Raw genomic sequence first — 27961 nt, 5'->3', positions numbered from 1 at the left:
TGCGCTTTGCTCTCATTCTGTCTCTATCGTGTCACACACACACAAAAACATGGTCCAATTGAATCAAGAGAAAGGAAAACACACACCTGCCCTTAACAAAACATTTAAACTTTAAAAGCTGATAAGAACTATGACCAAACACCGGACAAGGTCAGTGACTCACAGCCATCTACATTAGAGGTCTGCACTCCCGCGGGAGTCCCGCGGGACCCGCGGGTCCCGACGCAAAACAGTGCGGCGCGGGACAAATTTTTAAAGGTCATTGCGGGAGCGGGCGGGATGATGAGGTGCACTTGCGGGTGCGGGCGGGAGGGATGATACGCTGCACTCCCGCAAATTAAATATGAGTGTAAAGTAAAATATATAAATGATTTAAGTAGCGTACATAATTTGTAGTTGTGAGGGAGATTCTGATTGGCAGCAATAAAAACGTTTTAAGCAGCCTAAACTTGTGAATGTTGTCGGGTAGGGCGGGGCACAATCTCACGCACACTTGTTTAGAGACAATTCCTTTCCCGCTGCTCCGAGTTCGAATTCGAAAGCTAATTCAAGTTCAAAATAGACAGCATGGACGAGGAACAGAGCGCCTCTAGTGCTTCAGATAAAGTACAGTTGTGAATATTATGCTGTTCGTAATATGGGACCAATAAATATGTTACCAAGTATTGGTAAGGAATTTTGTGTGCACGCATTTTTTTCCCCAAGACCTTTCGTCAGACAGAAAGTGCGGGCGGGAGCGGGACATTATATCACAGATGCGGGCGGGAGCGGTACTAAAAATGACAAATCTTTGCGGGAGCGGGCGGGAGCGGGACTGAACACTGCGGGAGCGGGCGGGAGCGGGTCTGAAAATTGTGTCCCGCGCAGACCTCTAATCTACATCTCTGACTTCCCATGTGCATGTGACACACATGCAAACAAGTTCATATGAATTCACACATGGTATATAACAGAGGTTATAAAATATGCAACACTTTATGTCAAATTTCACAATGCAGAAAATTGCATAAGCATACATGACAATAAATACTTTGGAAGATATCCTGCAACACGTTGTACTCCACTTAAAACTACTTTAAACACCAATTTAATGGAAGATAACTAAAAAACAATAAGCCAAATCAGACCATTTAAAATGAACAAAAAGGTGACTAAATGGTGACAATTTTGGTGACCAGTCATAGAACCTAAAGTTTACACTTTTCCTTGTACATGCATATATTTTTAGCCTAAAATTTTAAAATAAATCTGCCTAAAAACTACTAAAACATAACCTAGAGAATAATGGCTTTAATATCATTTTAAATAATCAGTCACTCAATATGACAGGATACATATTTAGATGTTGAAATTGACTATTCTAACTAAAGTTACAACATTTATTTGTAACTTGCCCAAATACTTTGTCTCTCATGAGAAACAGTGTTGCAAGACTAACCCTGATTAGATCTAGTCCTCTCACCTCCTTTCCTTTAGCCCGTTTTTCTCTTAAGCCACAGTAAAAGGAGGCCTCCTCATTCCCAGCTGTATAAAAGACTTGATCCAAACAGCCAAAGAGGATTCTGCACTGTGAATGTCACTCAAGCGTTCTACAAGTTTTTCGTTGAGCGCTAAGTGTTGCAAGACATGAAAAGGGGCGAACAGTGTTTTCTTTTCACTTTACACACTGTGAGTGACTGTTAACGCTGCCATTCCCATTCATTTTACAGAGATCGTTATTAATTCATTACACAGTGTACATTTCACCAGAACTGTAATGGTCCAGTAAAAAGCATACACAGAGTTATTGACAGGTGTAAGTTGAAGTAATCCTGAAGCTTCTTACATAGGCTATGTTTCTGATGTTTGATTTGCATCATTCAGAGTCATGTTTTTATTAAGTATTTTAGTTTAGAGTTTTTAGATTAGTGAGATTTAGATTTTAAATGTTCACATTGGTATGAACATAAAAGGGAGAGTTTATATAATATATGACGTCCTGTACCTCATCTCCATTTTCTTTTAGTACTTTAAATCACTTTTTTTATTTTAAATGATCCTCCAGTGTTAAAATGTGTCCCGTTTCCTCATCGGAGTAAAAAAATTAATATATAATTGTGAGTTAAAGTATAAAGTAAGGAAGTAAGAAATAAAGTTGCAATTGAAGAGTCACAACGGAGAAATATAACTCAAATTGCAAGACATAAAGTTACATTGTGAGGTATAAAGATGCAATTGTGAGATATAAAGTTTGAATTATTTATGAGAAATAAAGTTGAAATTTAAAAGAAAAAAACACAATTGTGCAATATAACTGTCATATTGCAAGGTATAAATCCACATTGGGAGATATAAAATGGCACTCATGAGAAACAGGATTCTGTTATGTAGTCTTTCCATCATTGTTCAAACTGCACGCATAAATAATTATGCAATAACTAACTAACTTAAAACTTAAAATAGTTTTAGATGCAGTAAATGCATGTCATTTCACGTCACAGAATATGTGAACTACATCTAAATCTGTGATCTAAAATTGTGGAAATCATATGAAACAATGTTTCCCTATGAGCCCTGATATTCCACTTTCACATCTAGAAGCAAATGAAACTTAAAATGTGTTCATTTGGCAGACACTTTCATCAAAGTGACTTCAAAGTATGTATTTCATCAGTATTCTCTGTCATGAACTCTAACCATCATCCACCTGCACTGAAGAGTCTCCAGCAGGTCAGCATTAAAGCTAAAGTCTCTGCCCTATATAGACTGACTTCTGCATATTAAAACAGATTGAGCACCATCTTACCTTAGAGTACTTCAGAATGTGCTGGGAAGTCCAACAGGCATCAAGTTCACGATGAGGAGCTTGAAAAGAGTCTAAGGTCCCATTAAAACCAAGAAACGTGCATGCGGACGCGCTCAGCATTCGAAAGCGTCTCTTTTTGCGCTTCTCCTTGGATATTCAAGGCAACTCCTCCGCAGAGGGAGAGGTGCTGTCATCACAAATTCCCCAAAATCCCCACAGGCAACGGGAAGCCTCAGCATGCAGTGACTAAGAGATTCAGAGTAAGAGTGGAAGGGGAGAAAGAATGTATAGTTGTTAGAATGATGGTTTGGAGGAGGAGTTACGGATAAGGGGAAAGGGTGAAAGAGAGAGAGGAAGAGAGGAGATACTGTTGTGTAAACAAGGCGCTGCACAAAGTATATTTGTATGTAAATAGCCAGCACTGGCTTTAATTGTGAAGGAGAACAGATCCATGTCTCAGTGTATGGCTCTGACCCCCAGTTCAACAGGGCTGGATGCATTCCAGGTTACACCACCATTATCAACAGAAAGCCATACGGATACATTCTAAAACAAAAGAAATGGACGGACCAAGAAAGAAAGGGATATTTTACTTCACCATGGCTTTTTTCCATCAGGAGAGCTGTCTGGATCACCCAGGAAGTTCTGTGGCTGTGTCCACATCCTAAGGCATATGTCAATGGCTTATCAGAAAGCGTTTTTGTATTAATGTACTTCAGTTCAGTTTCCAGGGAACCATAGCATCCCCTCTAATGATCTGGAACAACATTTAAGAGATAACCAAGCAAATGTTTAATCGATACGATGCTTGTTTCTTGGTAGAAAAGGAATCCCAAGTTTAAAAAAAAAAACTTTATAAAAACGACACTTCTAAAAATATAAACATTAAACATTTTTGAAATTTTTAATTGAAAAAACTTTGGAATCAGTCGTGCTGATTCTTAATATTTAGTTTAAAACATTAAAAAAATTACATTTATGAAACCTATATATGTATATATATAAAATATACAAACATTTATTTACAAAAATTTGGATTCAGACATGATTCTGATTCTCCGTTGCATTATGCAGGTTTCTAATGCAGACTCCCCTGATGTTTACTTTTATCTGATAAGGTCCAATGCTGATGTTCTCTTGTCCAAAATTACACCTGCATTTCCCCCTGTGGTTGAGAAACATCCATCCACTTGTCCGTTCATCACTGTCCAGGTTCACCCTAGAGGAAGCAATAGTCACAAATCAACATGGACTCCTGCTGACCCCATAGAGAAGCAGCCCTAGATCCCCTTCATTCATAAAACACTCTTCCATTCTGCCTGCAGCCACTTCAGACTATCAGCAAATGCTTTCATGTTACTCAAAGTAGGTACTTATTTAACATTAGTCCAAAAATAAAAGCCTCAGTAGCAATTCATCTTAATTTTTCTGTTGTAAGTTTAAAACAATATGAAATAGGCTAACTTTGAAACTTGCAACTCTCGGACTATAATCAATAATAATTATTGTCACTTGTATGACCTCCAAGTACCATGTTGTTAATGTTACTGGATACACCTGAAGAAATTCCAAACCTTTAAATTAGAAGTGTTTACATATATAAAAATGGACATAAAAGAAAAATAGAAAAAAAATGTGAATGGTGTTCGCCAGTGACCAGTGCAAAACTCGCTGCCACAATGTCTTTTATTATGGTACTTTGTGGTTGCTAGGGTACTCTGATGCGTTTCCCTCACAACGATATAACTCGCTGTTTAACTACTAGTAGCCTAAAATATATTGATGGAGAAACTAACCAACTAACACTTCCTTGTAACCATGTAATTGCACACAATTTAATATACATGCGGTTCATTTATTCAGCAGCTTTCACCACAATGCAATTTGTCAAATATGCTGCATTAACGAACATGGCAGCTGATGCCTGCTTTACTATTTTTTGTTCCATTTTGCTTTATTTGATGTTTGATTCGTCATGGAGTTCCTTAGGCTACATCTTACTCAAGGGCTCCCTTTTATGCGCACTCAAAAATAGCACTGATTCAAGAAGTGCTTGAAACTGCTGCCAAAATAGAGCGTTAACGCATGCAATATTTTTTTTCAATTTAACCCGTTAAAAATATTAAACAATTAATGCAGCATCCATTTTTCCCGGTCATCCTTTTATTCATGCAAATGCTTTTTAACCATTTGTCTGTGAATCTCCTGACTGTGCGACACACACACAACTTGTGCACACAGAAAGCCTCTACAGACAGTGCTTGAATCAGAATCAGAATCGGAAGCACCTTTATTGCGAAGTAGTGTTGTACACATACAAGGAATTTGCTTTGGTAATAAGGTGCTACCGAGGCTGCTATAATCAGCGCCATCTTGGTCGAATTGAGAAAAATACAGCCTGATGAGGAGAGGTGAGGAGAAAAAAGGCAACCCCCAGACTATGCTCCTGTAAGGAGTACAGTCTGGGAACAGGACTGTTCCCTATTGATCAGGACTGTTAAAGGGACAAAAACACACAAAGTCATACCAAAATGCCGTTTTGTCGAGTATAATGCCGAATATCCTCGCACGCATTTGAAATGTGTTAAATGAAGTCTTAAATGAATGTAAAGAGTTGTGAGAAAATGTGATGCGTGACAGCAGCTGCATAAACGGCTAAATAAACCTGCTGTTGTGATGTCGGTCATAAATAAATATCAAATTAAATTTTATTTTATTTTATTTTATTAAAGCCATGTTTGCAAGGTTACGTGGATCAAAAACAAATGAAAACATTAACTTTTGGTCCATTTTGACAGGGCAAGTAAAAATCTGAGCCAGTCTGACTGGGCCAATGGAAAAAAAAGAAGCCCTGATATATTGAAGGGTAGGTAAATGTGACATTCATTATAATGGGTTTATGTGAAGGTTGTTTTAAGTTCACTTAGGCAATATTATTTAAAGCTAATAAATGTTTAAAAAATTATAGTTTTCAATTGCAATGCAATTGTAAATAATTGTACTATAATGCTGAATACCTGTGATTAATGGCTAAAATTGAGAAGAAAAAGAAGAAAAATATCAGGCATAATATAACTTTTTTTTATTACAAGCATGTCCTGTCATAATATATTCTCAAACAGAATTATGCTTGTATCATGTTTGTTATTTTTTATCGATAAAGTTTTTTATCGAAAAATATCTACAAGTTGAAATCATCTCCTTGATGATTATCTATAATCATTTTGGATTACTGAATGCTATGCTACTATCTAAGCTAAGATTAAGAAATTGTTTAATTTCACAATCTATAGCTTCGGTTATATACTACTGTAGTATATGAAACATATAAATTAAAAGACATTAATGGTCGTTATAACGTAGTTCAAACAACTTAGATAATAAAGTGATATCTGATTTGTAACCAGTCACTAAAGGGATTACCCATAAAACGTGCTTTGAACCAATCGGATTGCTTTGGTCCTTAACTGGGACTCATCTCTTCACCACACCATCTGCCGGAAACTAGTTATTTAGTCGATAAAGTTTTAAATATGTTTTTAAATATAACGCATCGCTTCACTTCGGAAGGCCTATAATCCCCGCAGATCCGTGTCAAGCACTTTAATCATGAATAGATACGCGTACAATGTCCCCCTATAATTTTCATGTTTGGTTGAACTATCCCTTTAAACAAATATTTTAAAGATAGGCTATTGCCCCTGTGTTGTTTGTTCATTCATTTGATTTGACTAGATTAAAGGAGAAATTATTACAATATAATAATGTATTAAATATTTTAATGTTAGGTTTTATTAATCGCTTAATTATTAATCGATTAATCGAGATTAATTACAGACAAATCTACGTTGTTTGTTTTTTGTAGATACTTATAAATAAAAAATTATCCATACTTTTCTTAAAGAGGTGGTTGATTATGATTTCACTTTTCTAACTTTAGTGGGTGTGTGATGTTGTTGTTTGAGCATACACAACATCTGCAAAGTTACAACGCTCAAAGTTTAAAGCAAAGGAAGATCAAAGTTCAAAGCTTTTAAAGAAATAGTTTTCTACAACAAACGGCTGGAAGGAACTACACGACATTCCTCTCGGGTTAGTGACATCACAAACCCTAAAATGTACATAAACCCTGCCCCCGGGAACAGGCAGTCCATGTTGAGAAGAGGACGAGTTGTTATAGTAGAGCACATTTGTGAGTCAGCTCAAGCTGTCGCATCCGTCTTTGCAACACAGTACGTAACTCAAATGCAATAGCATGTCACTCTGTAGGCATCTTACAACAGTTCCCACACGAGTGATTTTAGATTATCATGACAGAATATGCTAATTGAAGATTGTTAACTCCACATCAGCAACATAAATTCATCAACTAACTATTCAGAGACGACCTGTTGCATTCTACATGTTGTCACTTCTTCTTGAGTCACTCCATCTTTGTCTGACTCTGTTTTAACACTAAAGGCAGAACAGTTTCTGTCATTTTAGTGTGTCTGCGTGAGGTAATCGCAGCTGCTAACACACACACACACAAACACACACACACAAAAGCTCTTGAAGCTCCGCCCTCTGTGCCGGGAGGAGCAGCTCATTTGCATTTAAGGTTTACTGACCCTCAACAAGGGACAATTTGAACATGCTGTAAAAATTATCCATGGGGAACTCGCACTCGTGTCCATCTTATGCCCGCTCTGTCACAGGGCCAGTTCAACCTCGTATAAATCAGGTTATGTGTGTAAGTCACGTGCCCGCTCACGAGCGCTCACTCAGACATACAAACAGACACACTGTCCCCGGCGCTGCTCGCGCGTCACAGAATGTTCATAAAGCGTTCCCCGTTCACAGTAACCCGGTCGTCTCATTCAAAACAGCCAGCTGTTGCTGTCAGCGAGCTGCCGGACATGAATACTCATATGAGTCAGGCTGCGAATGTAAGTTACGTGCCCGCCCCAACGCGCTCACGCTTACTAATAAACGCCTCACCTCCGGCGCCGCGCACTCGCTACAAAGCTCTCAGAAAACGTTCCCCGTTCAAGCCAATGTAACCGGGGCGTCATATATGAAACAGCGTGCCATCGCTGTCAGCGAGCTGCAGCACATGAATACTCATATGAGTCAGGCTACGAATGTAACTTATGTGCCCGCCCCAGCGCGCTCACGCTTACTAATAAACGCATCTTTATTAATACTACTTACTAATAGCACTAATAGCACATTAAATAGCACATCTAGTGGATGCATAACGCAAACCAAGATGGCGCCGCGGATGGCTGCCTCGGTGTGGAGCTCTCCAGCTATTGTGTTGTTTTTGTTCGTTTGTTCTGCGTTTAGTCATTCTTTTCCTATCAGTTTCACCAAAGACGAACTACTGGACATTAGGAAACACACACCAGAGACCTTTTCTACAGTTTTTGATTATTCGGACGTTTTGCTGGACATTCTCGTCGGAGGTGCAGCGTTGTTGTTCAAACGCGCGTTCAGACGCAAACGCGGGAAGCGAGCCGGCGCGCTGGTTAAACTCCCCAGTATTCATCTCGCGAATCTCCGATCCCTTCCTAACAAAACGGATGAACTTCTTCTCCTCACCCACACTAACAAGGATTTTTTAAACTCTGCTGCTTTGTGCTTCACTGAAACCTGGCTGAGTGAAGCCATACCGGACAACGCAATACATCTGCCGGGCTTCCAGCTGTTCCGAGCGGATCGCATCGCGGAGCTAACGGGGAAAACGAGAGGTGGTGAATTGTGTTTCTACATTAACGAAAGTTGGTGTTCAGATGTAACAACACTGAAGAAGATGTGCTCTCCTAATTTAGAGGCACATTTCATAAACTGTAAACCCTTCTACTCGCCTCGGGAATTTTCCTCTTTCATTCTCGTGAATGTTTACATCCCTCCAGACGCGTGCGTGAGCGCGGCGCTACAACAGCTGGCTGAACAAATATCTGAAACGGAACAAAGGTACCCAGACTCTCTTTTAATCATTCTTGGGGATTTTAACAAAGCAAATCTTTCCCGTGAACTACCAAAATACAGACAGCACGTTACATGTCCCACCAGAGACAGTAATATACTGGACCACTGTTACACCACAATAAGAAATGCGTATCACTCCGTCCCACGGGCAGCTTTGGGGCTCTCTGATCACTGTTTGGTTCATCTCATACCGACCTACAGGCAGAAACTGAAATCAGCTAAACCTGGAATACGGACTGTAAAAAGATGGACTAATGAAGCAGAGCAGAATCTACAGGCCTGCTTTGATTGCACTGATTGGACTGTTTTTGAAGCTGCTACCAATGATCTGGATGAGCTCACAGATACTGTAACATCATATATAAGTTTCTGTGAGGATACATGCATTCCTACCAGGACATTCTTATCATTCACTAATGATAAACCATGGTTTACTGGGAAACTCAAACACCTTCGTCATGCCAAAGAGGATGCTTACAGAAGTGGGGATAAAATCTTGTATAACCAGGCCAGAAACAGATTGACAAAGGAGATCAGAGTTGCTAAAAGGAACTACTCTGATAAACTGAAAAACCAGTTTTCATCCAACGACCCATCATCAGTCTGGAATGGCCTGAGGAACATCACCAACTACAAGTCACCATCCCCTCGATCTGTGGACAATCAACACCTGGCTGACGATTTAAATTCATTTTACTGCCGGTTTGAAAAGCCCTCATTAACACCACACACCCGGTCTGATCTGCACTTCACACTTTCACCATCACCTTCTGCACTCCAATTATCACTCCCCCCTCCTGCCATCCAACCTGAGCTTAAGGTCTGTGTGGAGGACGTGAGCCGAGTCTTCAAAAAACAGAAGACTAGGAAAGCCTCAGGCCCAGACGGCATCTCATCTGCTTGTTTAAAAGCCTGCGCTGACCAACTGGCCCCGGTCTTCACGCAGATCTTCATCAGATCATTGGAGCAGTGTGAAGTTCCCTGCTGCTTCAAACGCTCCACTATCATTCCTGTCCCCAAAAAACCCAAAATCACTGGACTTAATGACTACAGACCTGTCGCTCTCACGTCTGTGGTCATGAAGTCGTTTGAAAGACTGGTGCTGGCCCACCTGAAGGACCTCACTGGACCCTTGCTGGATCCCTTTCAGTTTGCTTACAGAGCAAATAGGTCTGTGGATGATGCAGTCAACATGGGACTGCATTATATCCTGCAACATCTCGACAGACCAGGGACTTATGCAAGGATCCTCTTTGTGGACTTCAGTTCGAACCTTCAATACCATCATGCCTGGTCTTCTCACAGCCAAACTGACCCAGCTCTCCATACCATCCTCGATCTGTCAGTGGATCACCAGCTTCCTGACGGACCGGCAGCAGCGAGTGAGACTGGGGAAACACACATCCAAGATTCTCACAATCAGCACCGGAGCCTCCCAAGGGTGCGTTCTCTCCCCACTGCTCTTCTCCCTGTACACTAATGACTGCACTTCTAAAGACCCCACTGTCAAGCTCCTGAAATTTGCAGACGACACCACTGTCATCGGTCTCATCCAAAACGGTGACGAGTCTGCTTACAGACTGGAGGTTGAACAGCTGGCTGCCTGGTGCAGTTATAACAACCTTGAGCTGAACACGCTCAAAACAGTGGAGATGATCGTGGACTTCAGGAGGAACAGCCCAGCACTCCCCCCACTCACCATCATGAACAGCACTGTGGAAGCAGTGGAGTCATTCAGGTTCCTGGGCACTATCATCTCTCAGGACCTGAAGTGGGACAATCACATTGACTCCATTGTAAAAAAAGCCCAGCAGAGACTGTACTTCCTTCGCCAGCTGAGGAAGTTCAACCTGCCACAGGATCTGCTGATTCAGTTCTACTCAGCCGTCATTGAGTCTGTCTTGTGCGCTTCCATCACTGTCTGGTTTGGTTCAGCTACCAAATCAGAGATCAGGAGACTACAACGGACAGTCCGGACTGCGGAGAGGATCATTGGTGCCCCCCTGCCAAACCTCCAGGACCTGTACTCTTCCAGAGTGAGGAAGAGAGCAGGTAAAATCATCACAGACTCCACTCACCCTGGACACCTCCTGTTTGAACTGTTACCGTCAAGACGGAGACTCAGATCACTGGCCACAAGAACATCTCGGCACAGGAACAGTTTCTTCCCACAGGCCATTTCCCTCATGAACAGTTAACACTCCTCCCAAGGCATATGCCTGTAAGTGCAATACTCCCACTGTTTAGTGCAATATCCTACAACTCAGGTGATACTTATATGTAGATTTATTTATTTATAATATTCAAAACACTGTAAATAGGTTCATAATCTGTAAATCTGAAAATGTCTATTCTGACTAAACCAAACTGTGAGTTTTATTCTCATATTCTGACTAAACTATTCTGACTAAACCAAACTGTGATAGTATTATTCTCATATATTTATATTTTTATTTTTATTTTTTTTATTCTTATAATTTGTAGTATTATGTTTCATGTTTCATGTTGTATTTGTATTTGTATAGTCCACTGGAAGCCTCAGTACCAAAACAAATTCCTTGTGTGTGCAAGCACACTTGGCAATAAAGCTCTTTCTGATTCTGATTCTGATTCTGAAACCCAGTCAAACGTTTGACTGCAGTATCTTATGCGCCGTATAATCCGGTGTGCCCTATATACAGTTAATGTTCCAAAATAGGTCATTCATTGAAGGTGCGCCTTATAATCCGGTGCGCCTTATAGTGCGGAAAATACGGGTATTGTAAAAAGGGGCATCATACCACCCCTTTAAGAGGCATCCCTGCATAACCAGTTTGTTTTATCGGGTCAAAAGGCCTTCTATGTGCCATAAATGTAGGTGTCTAAAATGTAAAAGAAAAAAATAGCCTGATAAAACGTCTGATCTAACCTTTTTATATTCATATCCAGTTGGGAGAAATATTTACTTTTTTTGGTAAATATTGGTAAAAATTTGGACGTCACTGCTTTGGCTCTCGGGGCCCAATATTCTCATCTTTGATGACTTTTTTGAGTGTTTGGAATCTTTTTATTTTACAAAGTACTATGGCTGCCCCGATGGAAATGTGTTACTTTTCCAAAAAAGTATTGTCCAGACCTCCGCTGGAAAGGAAATATAGCGACCGGACCACTTGGAACTTTAATTGAATACACCTGGTCTAGGGGTTATTTTTGCTCATTTTATCCATCAAGAAAATAGTCTGCTGTTTAGCAAAGTACTTCTTCTTCATCTTCAAAAAAGCATCTTACATGTTTGTAGCACAAACAGAAAAATGTGAGTTACCAAGCTAGCCAAACTTAATACTTAGGGGATTGTACACAAAAAATCTCTTTAAGCCAAAGTATAATTTGACTCAAAATATCCACTACTGTAGCCGTTTACATCAAATTGAAATATTTGTAACTTTTTTTTTATATTATTAGGTCTGGTAATAGCCCTTATAATTGAATTACCAACAAAATAAATGAAATAAAGAGACACTGAACGGCAGCCAAAGCTGGCTCAGCATTGCCGTGGAAGTTGCCAAAATTTACTCTGAGACTCCATAATCTTCAAAGACACTCGAGCAGAAAAAAAGCAAGATCTTAAAAAAGAAAGGGCTTATGTCACCACCAGTCTGTCCTACATGGAGATCACCACAAGGGCAGCAGATGAAAAGCAGTAGCAGGCTGAGCGATTGGCAGGACTGTATGAATGGATGTCTTTATTTACAGCGATGAAGCCCTGGAGGTGAGGTGACCCTTCTTTGTGCTGTGGAGGTCCAGCTTAAACACAGCTGGATCTTCATGTAGCTCAGCCAAAGAGGCCCTCTTCTGATCTCTTTCCTCCAGTGCTAAAAAGCAGCCCTGTTTGTTGGACACTCTCTGTTAGATTTGTAGGGCTCCCTTACTATCTCTCTCTCCTGTAGAAGTGCAAAAACTCACGTTCAACTGAATGACACAAAGACTTGTGCTTCTGTTGTGCTTGTCTTTTAATCATCGCAGAAGCGGGGTCTTTTCAGCATTCTGAACAACTCTAAAACCCTGGTAAAAATAACCAAATGGCACCAGATACCACATGTGCCCATTGTGGTGTACTAACATTTACATTTACATTTATTAATTTAGCTGACGCTTTTATCCAAAGCGACTTACAATTGCTATGTATGTCAGAGGTCGCACCCCTCTGGAGCAATTAGGGGTTAAGTGTCTTGCTCAGGGACACATTGGTGTCTCACAGTGGATTCGAACCCGGGTCTCTCACACCAAAGATCCACTGCGCCATCACCACCCCTGAAATACATATAAATGTATTTATGTATTCTTTGGGAATATACTGAGTTTGAATAAAGGCCATATGGATTAGATTGTTTTTTTAAGGAAATTTGTATTTAGGATAATCTGTTTCGTATGTGTTAAAAAAAGTGGAGCATCAGTGCCCTCCCCTGGCTGAGGGTGGTTGTGCTTGGGAACTTTTTGATTGTTAGGGGCATGTCCATGAATTCAGTCAATAAATGTCTCAGGTTACGTATGTAACCCTGGTTCCCTGATAGGGAACGAGACGCTGCGTTTGAGACGCGGTGGGAACGCTCTGCGTGAAACGTCGTGAAGCACGTGTAAAATCAGTCCAATGGAAGCCCGCTACGACATAGGTGACGTCATTGACCAGGAAACTATAAAGTACCCTTGAAATCAGACCGCGACAGCTTCTGAAAGGCCTGAAGCAAGTCGATCAGGGCATGCAGGAAGTATGGCAGGCAAACGCAGCGTCTCGTTCCTTATCAGGGAACCAGGGTTACATACGTAACCTGAGACGTTCCCTTTCAAGGGAACTCGAGCTGCGTTTGAGACGCGGTGGGAACCCCATCCCCACTATGCCATAATGACAAATGCCCGTTCTGTGTGAAGTCCTGCGCACACTAAGAAGCAAGCAGCCTCGCCCCAGGAGTGGAGAGGTCAAGGTCATAGAACCTGACAAATGTATGCGGAGAGGACCATCCTGCCGCATTACAAACGTCAAGAAGAGAAACACCCGAAATTAAGGCCATAGAGGCCGCCATACTCCGAGTAGAGTGGGCCCGCACAGCCATAGGTGAAGGCTGTCCGGCCGCTTCATAAGCCAATGAAATAGCCTCGACTATCCATTTACTCATAACCTGTTTAGATGCAGGGCATCCTCTCTTGAGTGACCAAAAACAAACAAATAGTTGCTCAGATTTACGCCAGAGGGCAGTTCTGTGAACATAGGCATCTAAAGCCCGGACTGGACATAACAGGTTAAGCTGTTCCTGGTCTGGGGTATTAAAGGGTGGAGGATAAAAGGCCTGCAGCACTATAGGGCCCCCAACATTCAGTGGGACCTTAGGGATATAACCTGACCTGGGGTAGAGAAATGCCTTCACCATACCAGGTGCAAATTCCAGACATGAAGGAGCAACCGACAGAGCATGTAAATCACCAATTCTCTTGATAGAGGAAATAGCAAGGAGAAATAAAGATTTTAGGGTGAGGAATTTTTCTGAAACCTCCTCAATGGGCTCGAAGGGAACCAAGGCCAGACCCTCAAGTACAATGGCCAAGTCCCATGCTGGTGCTCTAGAGTGCAGTGCAGGTCTCAACCTCAATGTACCACAAAGAAAACGAGTGATTAAAGGATCTCTCCCAATAGAAGCACCCCCCAGAGGGGTGTGGTAGGCAGATATAGCCGCCACATAAACCTTCAAGGTGGAAGGAGATAATCTGGCAGAGAAACGGTCTTGCAGGAAATCAAGAACTGAACCAACAGGGCAGTTAACAGGATCTAAGCGACGTTCACCACACCAAGTGGAGAATAATTTCCATTTCAATGCATAAAGCCTTCTCGTGGAAGGAGCTCTGGATTGGAGGATGGTCTCCACGACCTCAGTCGAGAGATCGGATTCCCTGAGCCGGGCCCCTTCAGAGGCCAGGCCCACAGTTTCCACAACTCCGGCCGAGGGTGAAATATTGTGCCCCCTGCCTGGGACAACAGGTCCCTCCTGAGAGGAATCTCCATGGGAGAGCCGTCCAGAAGAGACACTAAGTCCGAGAACCAAACTCGGGTCGGCCAGTAAGGGGCTACTAGTAGCAGACGAGCCCCTTCTCGGCGAACCCTCTCCAGAACCCCCGGGAGCATCGATATCGAGGGAAAGTCCGAGAGGAGCTGGGTGCATGAGAGAAAACCACATGGGACAATGAGTTGAATCTAATGATGCGAAAAGGTCTACTTGAGCCTGACCGAACTTCTCCCACAGGAGCTCCACCACCTCTGGGTGAAGTCTCCACTCCCCGGGCCTCAGCCCCTGTCTTGACAGAATATCCGCTCCCACATTCTGTTTCCCTGGAATATATACTGCCCTGAGTGACAGCAATCTCCCTTGGGACCAAAGGAGGATCTGATGGGCCTGTTTACAAAGATGTCGTGACCTCAGACCCCCCTGATGGTTGATGTAAGAGACCACCGATGTGTTGTCTGTGCGGACCAACACATGACGGCCTCTCAGGTCTGGCAGGAAATATTTGAGCGCTCGAAATACCGCCATCATCTCCAAACGATTTATGTGCCAGGAACATTGATGGTCCTGCCAAAGACCTTGCGCCGAGCGGCCACTCATGACCGCTCCCCATCCCGTGAGTGAAGCATCCGTCGAAAGCGGATCGCGTCGACAAGAAGCCCCCAGCACTGGGCCCTGGGCGAGGAACCAAGGTTTCTTCCACATGACCAAGGCACGAAGGCATAGCCGCGTGACCTTGATCCTACGGAATGGATTTCCCCTCGGAGAAAACCCCTTGGTCCTGAGCCACCACTGCAGGGGTCTCATGTACAGAAGGCCAAAAGTAATTACGTTGGACGCAGCTGCCATGAGACCCAACAGTCTCTGAAACTGTTTTACAGTGAGTGACTGGCCTAGTTTCACATTCCTTGCGGCTATGAGAATCGCAGAGATACGCGCAGGAGACAGACGTGCCTGCATTGTGGTCGAATCCCAAATTACCCCCAGAAAAGTGGTCCTCTGAGCAGGGAGGAGCACACTCTTCTTGGTGTTGAGCCGCAACCCAAAATTCTTTATGTGGGACAGAACGACATCTCAATGCCGAACTGCCAACTGCTCTGAATGAGCTAAAATCAACCAATCGTCGATGTAATTCAATACGCGAATGCCCTGGAGTCTCAAAGGAGCCAGAGCTGCATCCACACATTTTGTAAAGGTGCGGGGTGATAAACCTAGGCCGAATGGAAGGACCCGATACTGGTAAGCTTCGCCCCCGAAAGCGAACCTCAGGAACTTTCTGTGATGAGGATGGATAGATACATGGAAGTACGCGTCCTTCAAGTCTATTGTGGCAAACCAGTCCTCGGACTGAATCTGTGATACAATCTGTTTGAGTGTAAGCATTTTGAACTTGAGTTTCTGAACTCTGCTGTTTAAATGGCGCAGATCTAGAATAGGACGCATCCCTCCATCCTTCTTTGGAACAATGAAGTAACGGCTGTAAAACCCTGACTCTCTGCTGGGAGGAGAAACCCTTTCTATTGCTCCTTTTCGAAGAAGTGTCAGTACTTCCTGCTCCATAACCAGAGCCTGCTGTGAGTCCACTAACGTAGAGAGGACCCCCTGAAATCTGGGCGGACGAGAACCGAACTGAATTCTGTAACCCTTTTCTATTATACGCAGGACCCATGAAGAAATATTTGGCAGAAGTTTCCACGCTGCCAGAAATTCCGATAGGGGACCAGTCCCTCGGGACTGGTCTCTGGATTTGATGGAACAATCATCTCGGTGCCCTGAAGCGGTGAACCGGCAGGGAACAACCGAACTGACCGTTCTACAACCCTCCTCAGAGGATTGCACGGGGATGCTGACACCTCGGCGCCCTGAAGCGGCGAACCGGCAGGGAACAACCGAAGTGGCAACGCTGCGACTCTCCTCGGAGAATCGCCCCCCGGAGGGTGCCAAGGAGGGACGGTTCCCCGGAACCGTTCCTCCCTGGAGGGGGCCACCCTCAGAAGCCTGATAGCCTTGGCGTCAGGACTTCTTCTTAGACCCAGCTCTCTTAGTGATGACAGCCCTCAGATCCTGTCTACCTCTAACAGGCTTGGGCTGCGACCGCCACTCAGGAACCCCAGATTGAGGAGGAGCCCGAGCGGCGACGCTCTGTTTTTGCTGATATCTGTGTGTGTGTGCGGAGCTCGTAGACGGACGAGACTGCTCAGGCTTTATGTTGCGAGCAGCCTCTGGGACACTGGACCGGCGAGGAAGAAACCTCTGAAACGCAGCCGGTTGTTTTTTGTTTTCTTGGAACCGATCGACAACACAATTTATAGCGTCGCCGAACAGACTTGATGGTGAAAGCGGTGCATCCAGAAGAACAGATCTATCTTTGTCTTTAATATCTGAAAAATTTAGCCATAAATGACGTTCCGTGGCCACCAGGGCTGCCATAGAACGGCCCACAGATTTGGCTGTTTCCTTGGTGGCCCGGAGAGACAGATCTGTCGTGCGACGCAATTCTCGAATTGCCTCAGCACTAACTTCCTCACAACTGTCCATGTCCTTCAGCAGGTCAGCCTGGTATGCTTGGAGAATCGACATAGTATGTAAGCATGCCGCTGCCTGACCTGCTGCCGAATACGCTTTACCCACTAACAAAGATGTATTTTTTAAAGGTTTAGTGGGTAATGTCGGGGCTTTCAGAGAAGATGATGACTCGGGGGAGAGATAGCTTGCTAGTGTGTCTTCAGCACGAGGCATAGTCAAATAACCAAAGTGATCAATCCCTTGAACTTTACTATAGTTACTAGTCTGCTGATTATGCACTCTGAAAGAAGCCGGTTTAATCCACAATCTCGAGACCTCGGTGTGGAGATTGGGAAAAAACGGGAGTTCCCGACGAGGAGGTCGTGATCTAGCTGGCCGATATCGTTCATCTAAAAGACTTTTTCTAGATTCAACATCAACATCATCGACTGGCCACTCAATATTTAATTTAGTAACAGCACGAGATAAAACCTCCCAAAGCTCCTCATCAGCAGGGGAATGAGCTGGCGAACACTCAATATCCCCCATATCAGCGACATCCAGATCCTCAGAACTGGATAGCCGCAATATTGGTGCCTCAGCCTGGGAAGGAGAAGCCGCAGAGCGGGCTTCTTCCTGGGCAAAGACACCGGATCCAGCAGGTAAGGGCTGAGAAAGGGCGGGGCCCGTCTCAAACCCCGCTACTAGATCCATCTGCGAACCCCAAGATGAAAGCCGACGCTGTGCCTCGGCAGCAGCGGGACCCGCACCTCGGGGAGCGCGAACCGAACCGTCCTCCTCAAAGAACGCCCGGCGAGAGCGGAGAGTTTTCATAGACAAACTCATGCAATGCTCACAATAGGCCCCCTCGAGGACTGACTGGGCATGGACCACTCCCAAACAAGTAATACACATACGGTGTGTGTCCCCACCCGTGATATAACGAGGGCAGGGAACAACACAACGCTTATAACTCTGCTTGCTCGCCATGGTGATATATATATATATATATATATATAAGGGGCTTGACAGATAACAATAAATAGACAAGGACAGATATACAGAGAGCGCTTGCTGAAGGTGCAGAAGCTGTCGCGGTCTGATTTCAAGGGTGCTTTATAGTTTCCTGGTCAATGACGTCACCTATGTCGTAGCGGGCTTCCATTGGACTGATGTTACACGTGCTTCAAGACGTATCACGCAGAGCGTTTCCACCGCGTCTCAACGCAGCTCGAGTTCCCTTGAAAGGGAACTTTAGTTTTCTCTTTAACCATGGAACCATAGCTTCTTCAAAATTCCAAAGGGGCCACTCGGCCACAACACCCATTGTAGGCACTTAATACGGTGGAAACTGGAAAGGGGTCATTATTGGCACTCTGGTCTATGGCAGCCCAATTCGCAGCAGAATGTGATGCACAGTGTGCGGTGACACATTCCTCCCATAGCCATCATTAAAAAATTTAATTAAAATTAGCCCATGATTTACTCACCCTGAAGAAATCCCAGGTATGACATTATCATTTCAGACAAATACAATCGGAGTTATTTTAAAAAATGTCCTTGAACTTGACGCACAATGTAATGACCGCAATTGACGCCTCTCACGGTTCAAACAAACAGGGCTGGGCAACTGCGTTCGTCATTACGTTGTGCGTCAAGTTCAAGGGTCACTCTTTTGCCGTAAATCGATGCGTACGGCCGTCTGTCGGGAGTTAGTTATTTTAGTCTATAAAGTTTTAAATATGGATATTATTCTTACACGAACGCATCGCTTCACTTCAGAAGGCCTATAACCCCCGCAGATCTGTGACAAGGACTTTAATCATGAATAGATGCGCTTTAATGTACTTCCAAAGTCAAACAGCCATTCACTTACATTATCAAGCTTGGAAGAGACCGGAAATTTTCTAATATAACTCCGATTGTATTCATCTGAAAGAAGAATGTCATATAGCCTACATCTAGGATGGCTTCAGGGTGAGTTAATCATGGGCCAATTTTCATTTTTGGGTGAACTATCCTTTTAATATGTTGCCTTGTTAGAAGATGATCCACGATATTCACACACACACACACACACACACACACACACACACACACACACACACACACACACACACACACACACACACACACACACACACACACACACCACCACACACTTAAATAGGCAAATGCTTAAAGGTGACATATCATGAAAATCTGAATTTTTCCATGTTTATGTGCAATACGCGGGTCCCCGGTGCATCTACCAACCCAGAAAATGTGAAAAGTGACAACCCAGTAACTTTGTTTTGGTAAGCGTTTCTCTGCAAGCATAAAACAAATTAGTGAGATTATTCACGTTTTGTTATTGTTTGCATCCAAAGCTTGTGTAAAGGATCGGCTGTCTGGAGGCGGGGAGCAGCAGCTAATTTGCATTTAAAGGGGCAAACACAATAACGGAGTGTTTTTGCTCACACCCAAAAAAGGGCAAATTTGACAAGCTATAATAATGATCTGGGGGTATTCTGAGCTGAAATTTCACAGACATATTCTGAGGGCACCATAGATTTATATTACATCTTGTGAAAAGGGGCATAATATGTCACCTTTAAGTCTCTGAATGGATCCTTATTGCAGTGATTATTATGTTCCTAGCATGTCATATGTTTGGCAACAGTTCTTCTAACCCTAATTGATGGAGTGTAACTTTTCATTTCTTAAACAACCATGTAGGAAGACACATCATGTTCCTATTTTAAGGATGACAATGTCAAGATTCATCAGGCTCATATTATAAAAGAATGGTTGGCAGGGAGCATGAAGAATCATTTTCACATTTGAATTGGCACCTCTGAATCCAGACCCTAAATTTATTGTAAGTATTTGGAATGTGCTGGAGGAGACTTTACAGAGTGCTCGACTCTTGCATTGTCAATACAAGATCTTGACCAAACCATTTATTCACCTCTTGATGAAAATAAATATTGTGATGTTATTTCTGTCAAGAAGTGCATACATTTGTAGTCAAGATCCTTCATTCATAAAGAATATAAGCTATATAGAAGAGAAGATGCTATGAACACAATGACAAGGCTTGTCCAGTGGGAAAGCAGATAGCCTCACACAGACAGAAGGATACAAATAGTTCCTGACGCCATCAAGCATTCTGGGTAATATAATTTTCTCTATTGTTTCACAGCAATGTGATTTATGACATTTACCTATTGAAATGCATAATTATGGATTTGTAAGTTGTTGTGCCCAATTCATTAAAAAAATGTCTCAAAAGAGTCACACAAGGTCAGAAAATTACCATTGGGGTTAAATGTTCATATGTTTTGCATAAACAATGGCTGATGTAATCACCAAGATGAAAACAAAATCTCCAAAATGTTCATAAAAATGTGCACTCGAGGTGGAACCATATTTAATTAATTAAGAAAAGATTGACACACATTTATTCAATAAATGCCAACATGTAGATGTCTCCACCGTCAGCCATCGAAAATCCATCGAAATCAAAATCTATCCCAGACCAGAAGGCCATAGAGGAGTACATTGAGGAAGCTCCTCAACAAGAACACATCTATCCTTCGACGTACCCTACTGCTTCAAGCTTCTTTGTGGTTAAAAAGGACAAAGGCTTGCGGCCTTCTATTGACCACAGAGCTTTGAACATCATCACTGTCAAGTTCTGATACCCACTTCCCCTCGTCCCTGCAGCCCTGGAACAACTATGTGGAGCAACTGTGTTCACCAAGTTGGTGAAGTGGATGAGCGGAAGACTACCTTTGTGACTCCTACAGGGCACTATGAGTATCTCGTCATGCCGCATGGCCTGGTCCATATTCCAATAATTTATGCACTCCGAGACTTCCTCCACCAATTCGAACTAGTCTACATTACAGTTTTTCTCAATTGCTTAAAAACTATAACCAGGCTTTTGAACTAAAATGTCAAAAACATATGCCATTTATCAAAAAGCACACCCATTTCACTAAATTATAAACACTATTCCCTGTTTTGACACATGCGTCAGAATTGTTGAACTGTCACTGCAAAACTCTACACACAAATCCCTTAATATTTTATTGCCTAGACCATGTGGTCATTTAGAAAGCACTAGCATTCAATATTGTTCACTCAAGTCAGCATAGTTTCAGCTCAATTAGCACACAATTACCCAGGTGAAAACACTAAGAGTCACAATTCAACACACATCAATCAGAACTTTCAAGATACATAAAAGTGCCAGGGTCAGTCCATTTGAGTTTTGGAACAATGGATCCACAAAGAAATGAAGGAAGAGGTCGAGGAGGAGCGGAAGAGGACGTGGTGAAGGAGGAGGAAGAGGATGTGGTGAAGGAGGAGGGAGAGGACGTGGTGAAGGGGGAGGGAGAGGAAGAGGACGTGGTGAAGGAGGAGGAAGAGGACGTGATGAAGGAGGAGGGAGAGGACGTGGTGAAGGAGGAGGGAGAGGAAGAGGACGTGGTGAAGGAGGAGGAAGAGGACGTGGTGAAGGGGGAGGAATAGGACGTAGTGAAGGAGGAGGAATAGGACGTGGTGAAAGGGGAGGAATAGAACGTGGTGAAGGAGGAGGAATAGGATGTGGTGAAGGAGGAGGGAGAGGAAGAGGAGGTGGTGAAGGAGGAGGGAGAGGAGGAAGAAGAGGAAGAAAAGGACGTGGTGAAGGACGAGGTAGACGAGGTGGAGGTGGTGGTGGAGGAGGAGGAAGGGCAAGGAGACAAGCAGTCTCGGATGAAATTAGAACCACTTTAATTGATCATGTCCTTGTCCATGGCATGTTTATGAGGGAGGCTGGGCAACGAGTACAGCCTAATTTGAGTCGCTTCACTGTCGCCTCCATCATCAGAACTTTCAGGGAGGAAAACACATAGGTGTACTTACAGTAAGACTGCTCTGTACAGTAACTTGTACTGTACTCTGTGCTTTGACATCACATCTACTGTTGCACTATGTAATATGTACTAATGTAATAAAGAAATGCATCAAATTGCCTCGCATACAGATAGTTTCAGTATGTTTCCATTTTTCCTGTAAAAAGGATGTGTGAGAGTTACAGTAATGAGTGCTTCTATTTTTTTAGGACATAGAGACGACCACCTGGTGGAGACAGGCTAAGGCTTTTGTCGGAGGAGCAAGAGAGGGAGCTTGTAAACATGGTCATTGCCAATAATGTAATCCGCCTGCGAGAGATTCAAAGGAGAGTGATTGAGGGTAATAATAATTTTCGAGAAATAAATGCCATCAGCCTCTCCACAATTGACCGCATCCTCCGACAGCACCAGTTCCGGATGAAACAGGTATACCGCGTCCTTTTTGAACGAAACTCTGACAGAGTGAAAGACCAACGAGTGGAATATGTTCAGGTATGAATTTTGATATCGCATGAAGTATTGTGTACCATCAGAGTATAGCGGTTTATGCTGCCATTTGTGCGCTCTTGAACTGTGCTTCAGCATAGTGATTTACTCTACTGTGTTTCATGAGTTTTGCAGAGAATCTTTGAGATTGAAGGCTGGCCTGTTCCCCATGAAATTATCTTTGTGGATGAGGCTGGTTTCAACCTGACCAAAAGAAGGAGAAGGGGGATGAACATAATTGGCTATCGGGCTAATGTAAATGTTCCCTGGTCAGCGCGGAGGGAATGTCACTAAGTGCGCAGCCATCAGCCAACGAGGGGTACTCCACCGCCATGCCATTTTAGGACCCTATAACACTATGCTCCTCCTTGCTTTCCTTGATGGTCTAAGAGAGCATATGTTCCAGTTGGACCACAGGGAACCAGCACAACCAGACCACCCTACGTTGTTTTTTGGGATAACGTCAGCTTCCATCACGCTGCTCTGGTTCAAGACTGGTTTACCAATAACCCGAGATTTTCAAACATCTTTCTGCCTGCATACTCTCCCTTTCTAAACCCAATAGAGGAGTTTTTTTTCGGCATGGCGGTGGAAAGTGTATGATCGAGAACCTTATATGCGTGTTCACCTCCTCCAGGCCATGGAAGAAGCCTGCCTAGATGTATCAGTAGATGCGTGCCAGGGGTGGATCAGGCATGCAAGAGGATTTTACCCCCGCTGCCTGGCTAGGGCTAATATAGCCTGTGATCTGGAGGAGATTCTCTGGCCTGACCCAGACCAAAGACAGGAGGCTGAGGCGGAATAATCTTCTTTTTTTTCCTTTTTTTTGTATTGTACTGTGTAGTACATGAATGAATAAAAATGTGCCAATGTATCCATTGGTTGTGTCTTTTGTTCATCATGTGAAAAGGTTTGTGAGGAGGGGAACCACAAGTAACATAACCAGTTTTGGAAATGTTGTTTTGAATTTATTGCACCAGTGTGTTAGACTATGTTGTAGTGTATGTTCTTTTGAGGGCTTGTGTGTCCTGTCTGAGGGCAAAGTTTGGTTTCTCAGCAAGAGTGAATGGTTTTGAGTGTAGAGCTTCATTTTGACCTGAAAATAGGTTGTTTGGGAAACTGGGTGAGACGTTATGGATTTGTGTTTAATGTTTTGAGAATACAAGGCACAGTTTCAAGAAACATGTTTAAGCAATAGAGAAAAACTGTAATGACATTGTGTATTCCCAGAATATGGCCAAAAACCGCCAGCACGTAGCGGAGGTCCTCCAACTATTTCATCCAGAACTTCAGCTCCATCACCAGTCCACTGACTTATCTCCTCAAGAATTGGCCCATGTCTCAGTCCTGGACACCAGCAGCTACCCAGGCTTTCCAGAGCCTCAAGGAAGCTTTTACCAGTGCACCGCTTATGTTCCATCCAGACCTCAACAAACCCATCATAGTTGAAGTTGACGCCACCAGGGTAGGAGTGGTGCTGTTTAAGCCGCAGGGCAATCCAGGAACTCCATCCACGTACCTTCTTTTCCAAAACAATTATCCCCGGTGGAGAGAAACTACGACATTGGCAACAGAGAACTGCTCGCCATCAAGCTCGCCCTGGAAGAATGGAGGCATTGGTTGGAGGAGGCTCAAGAACACAAATCACAAGAATCTAGAATACCTCAGAGATACTAAGAGACTCAACCGCAGACAGTCAAGAAGTGCATTGTTCTTCGCACGCTTTAACTTTTCCATTCTCCTACCGTCCAGGCTCAAAGAATGCCAAAGTGGATGCTCTGTCATGTCTTCATGCTCCTAAGGAAAGGAGCAATGCCTCTGATACCTCTCCCCCAGGGTGCTCCCCAAGCCGCACCTATGTTCCCAGAGCACAACGCACCACTCTCATCCACTCTGTACACTCCTCATTGAGCACTGGGGCTGATGTTCCCTCTCATTGCTACAAGAACGCTTCTGGTGCTCAAGCATGGTCAGGGATGTGAGAAGGTGCTTTCAAGGATGTTCGGAATGTGCCATCTCCAAGAGCCGACGCCATCTTCCATCTGGCAAACTCAATCTGTTGCCGTTCCACAACACCCCTGGTCACACCTAGGAGTGGACTTCGTCACAAACCTGCCTCCTTCTGACGGTAACAAAATCATGTCGTCTGATTCCTCTCAAGGGCCTGCCAACTGTCATGGTCACCGCTGAACTCCTGTTCAACCATGTATTCCGTTACTACGGGATTCCAGAGGACATTGTATCTGACAGGACATCAGTTTATTTCCCATGAATGGAAGTCCTTTTTTACCCTCCTAGGTGTGTCCGTGAGTCTCTTGTCTGGCTACCATCCCGAGTCTAACGGACAAATGGAAAGAAAGGTCCAGGAGATTAGGCTTTCTTAAGAACCTTCTGACATGGGAACCAGAAATCTTGTAACAGAATGCGCAGAACTCCCTCTGCCAACCTACCACTGTACTCACTCCTGCCAAGTGCGTACTCTGTTATGAGCCTCCACTGTTTCCATGGTCCGGAGAACCATCAGATAGATCATTGGTTCAGAGAGGATGAGAGGATCTGGAACGCTGCACACCACCATCTGCAGAGAGCAGGCAAAGACTTCAAGCGGATGTCCGGAAGGCCGACACTCCCGTATTCCAAACAGGACAAAAAGTTTGGCTCTCCACCCATGACATCAAGATGTGCCTGGCCTGCAGAAAATTGAGTCTCAGTAACATTGGCCCCTTCACCATCATTGTTCAGATCATGTACCAACTCCAGTTACCTTCACACTACAGAATCCATCCTTCATTTTATGTTTCCCCGTTAAAACCATATTAGTAAACCATTTCTGTTTCTCCCACAAAGCCTGGTCCAACGGAGGAACCCCACCTTCCATTAATCTTGGAGGATGGAGCAGTCTACATTGTCCGTGAGATCTTGAGTATCTGGTGGACTGGGAGGTCTTTGGCTCTGAAGAACGTTCCTGGGTTCCCAAGGATGACATCCTAGATCCAGCCCTCCTTACACATTCCATGAAACTCACCCAGATCATCCTGCACCCAGTGGAAGAGGGTGGCCATCAATGTTGGGGAGGTGGGGGTACTGATATTGATCTGCTAGCTCCACAGTCAGACAATCACAGCAATCCCAATCACCAGAGTACTGATCACCCAAACCAGCTCATTCCCTCACCTATCACCCTCTGTATAAAAGCACACAGCTCAGATACACACATTGTCTGGTCTCTTTAGACCAATGGACTCCTTACCTTTTCTCTCCAAGTGACTTTGTGGATGTTGCACTTCTCTACAGTCTGCCTGTTCCCAGTGTTCCTGCAAAGCCATTACTTACCTGTTTAAGCAAACAAGGTGTGTGCTCCATCATTTCATCCATCCACGATCTCCAATCCATCAGCGAAAACAAAGACTGTCAGTATCATTTATCCTCGAACGGTGATTTATGTCTGCAAATACTCACCTGCATTACTATGTACAATACTCATCTCTGTAAATAAACCAACATCTCTTGATTTTATCCCTGTCTTGAGTCTGTATTCCATAACAGTAGGCCTATAATAAATAATACAATTATTTATACTTTCCTAAAGATTACATATCACTTCAGTGATGCAGAGTCCCAGTAAAGCATGCAAGATCTTCACAACCTATCGCTCAAAACAGACTGGAAAAATGGGAAATAGCACATGCAAATGTCATTCAGCACAATTCTTTTGGCTGTGTTTACATCGTTACCAGAATTGCATAATTTCTCTAGTGAGTCGGGTGTTAAAACACCAGTTTTTAACAAGCACAATTCATTCTTACTGAATTCAACTGAGTGATCTGTCTGCAGGAAAATGCAAAAAGAGCCAAACATAACGCAAACCATTGGTTGTATTATTTTTTTAAATGAAGCCCTAATGGAGAATTATTCCTCACACACTGACTTATCTACAGCTGTCAGCCATACAGACACATCCACCATGATCAATATGCCAACCCCCACAATCTGCCATAAAATATGACAGCACCTCAAGCAGGGTGCATCTCGTTAAATCTAAAAATATTTACATAACTCCATAAAGCACGGATCAGACCTGTTCCTCTTCAAAAAAGTACGCCTGAGTTGCCTTATTAGTCGTTGGTGAAATCTCTGCATTAGAATAAACTAGACAGGAAGTTAATATGGACCACAAATGCCTATAAAATGTTACATTGTACTATTTAAAATCCAGGTTTACATATTAGACTGTTGAATATAATAATAATGTTCTGATCACAACAAGCAAGAGAAAGAGACTTTAAACTCAAAAAAAGTCAAAACATTTGCTAAGTGGCATTCCATAGATTAATGTGAAAATGGTGCTATTGTGCCACTGTTTGCTCTTTTCTAAGAGAAGATTATGAAGCTTCACCCAACTAGTGTTAACAGAGAGACTAAAGAAAAGAGTGGAAACATGGAAAGGTATGTCTGAATATAGTTGGCAACATTGGAGTGTTGGAGCGTTTACATTAAGTCATGGGTGAAGAAAGGGACAGTCTGGCAAAACTCCAACAATGGGCTTTAACAATACTCTAACATCAGTCATGCTGAAAACAGGTGAGGGATTGGAATGTTTTGCCCAATATTTTCATGCTCAAATGGCATTTAACCTCCAGCACTTCTAACCAGCCTCATCCCACACTAAACCTTGAGATTCAGACACTTATGTAACATTAAACTGCCTCTAAAAAAGCACAAAAGACAAAGATGAATAGATAAAAACAGCCCGGCACCACAACTTGTTAAAACATTCCAGTGATGCCTTTATCTTTGACTCAATATTCCCATTCCGTTTCAATTTTCTGAAAGATTCCCAACATTCCAGAAAGGCAAGGCAGGTGTTCCGCATTATCTCCTCAAAACACACTTCAGTTCCATCTTCACCCTAAGACACTTGGCCTATCCTTATAAATCTAACCTAATGCCCTCAATGGCAACTAACTCCATCGGCCTTGGGTTTTGCATTTTGTGCTTCTGTCAGGCTCAAGAAGAGGCAATCGATCAGAGTTTACTTTGTTCTCCAAGCAGTTTACTAAAACATGTGGTTAAGGGTTGTTGTACATGAAAGGTGATGGTCTATTTGCTGATGAAAAAATATAATTTCAACAAGAGGAAATTACTGCACCCTTTCAGCCCTCTTTAGAAAACCACTACTTGGAATACCCTCATAGGAAGCAATCATTGAAACAATGTTGAGTCAATGTTGAGTTGACTCAACACTTTTACACCCTCAGTTACTTTTGAAACAATGTTGAGATTTCAACAAAAACAATCAA

At 43.2% G+C, this 27961-nt stretch overlaps 1 protein-coding gene across 1 annotated transcript in view; it reads right to left on the bottom strand.

Annotated features, from left to right (window-relative positions):
• stard13b (StAR related lipid transfer domain containing 13b) overlaps window positions 1–3516 on the bottom strand; it is an 86146-nt gene extending 82630 nt beyond the window's left edge. Inside the window, exons 1-2 of the mRNA XM_077208058.1 lie at window positions 3379–3516; window positions 2786–3031 (exon numbers count right to left, since the gene is read on the bottom strand). The gene's annotated coding sequence lies outside the window, so the exon portion shown is untranslated. The remainder of the gene's footprint in view (window positions 1–2785; window positions 3032–3378) is intronic.
• Between the last annotated feature and the right edge of the window lie 24445 nt (window positions 3517–27961).

Source organism: Siphateles boraxobius, unplaced genomic scaffold (assembly GCF_051911475.1).
Source record: "Siphateles boraxobius isolate OS27281-9 unplaced genomic scaffold, OSU_SipBor_1 6, whole genome shotgun sequence".
NCBI classification, from domain to species: Eukaryota; Metazoa; Chordata; class Actinopteri; order Cypriniformes; family Leuciscidae; genus Siphateles; species Siphateles boraxobius.
Note: the sequence above shows the minus strand (reverse complement) of the source record. Positions and strands in the feature narration are given on the sequence as shown.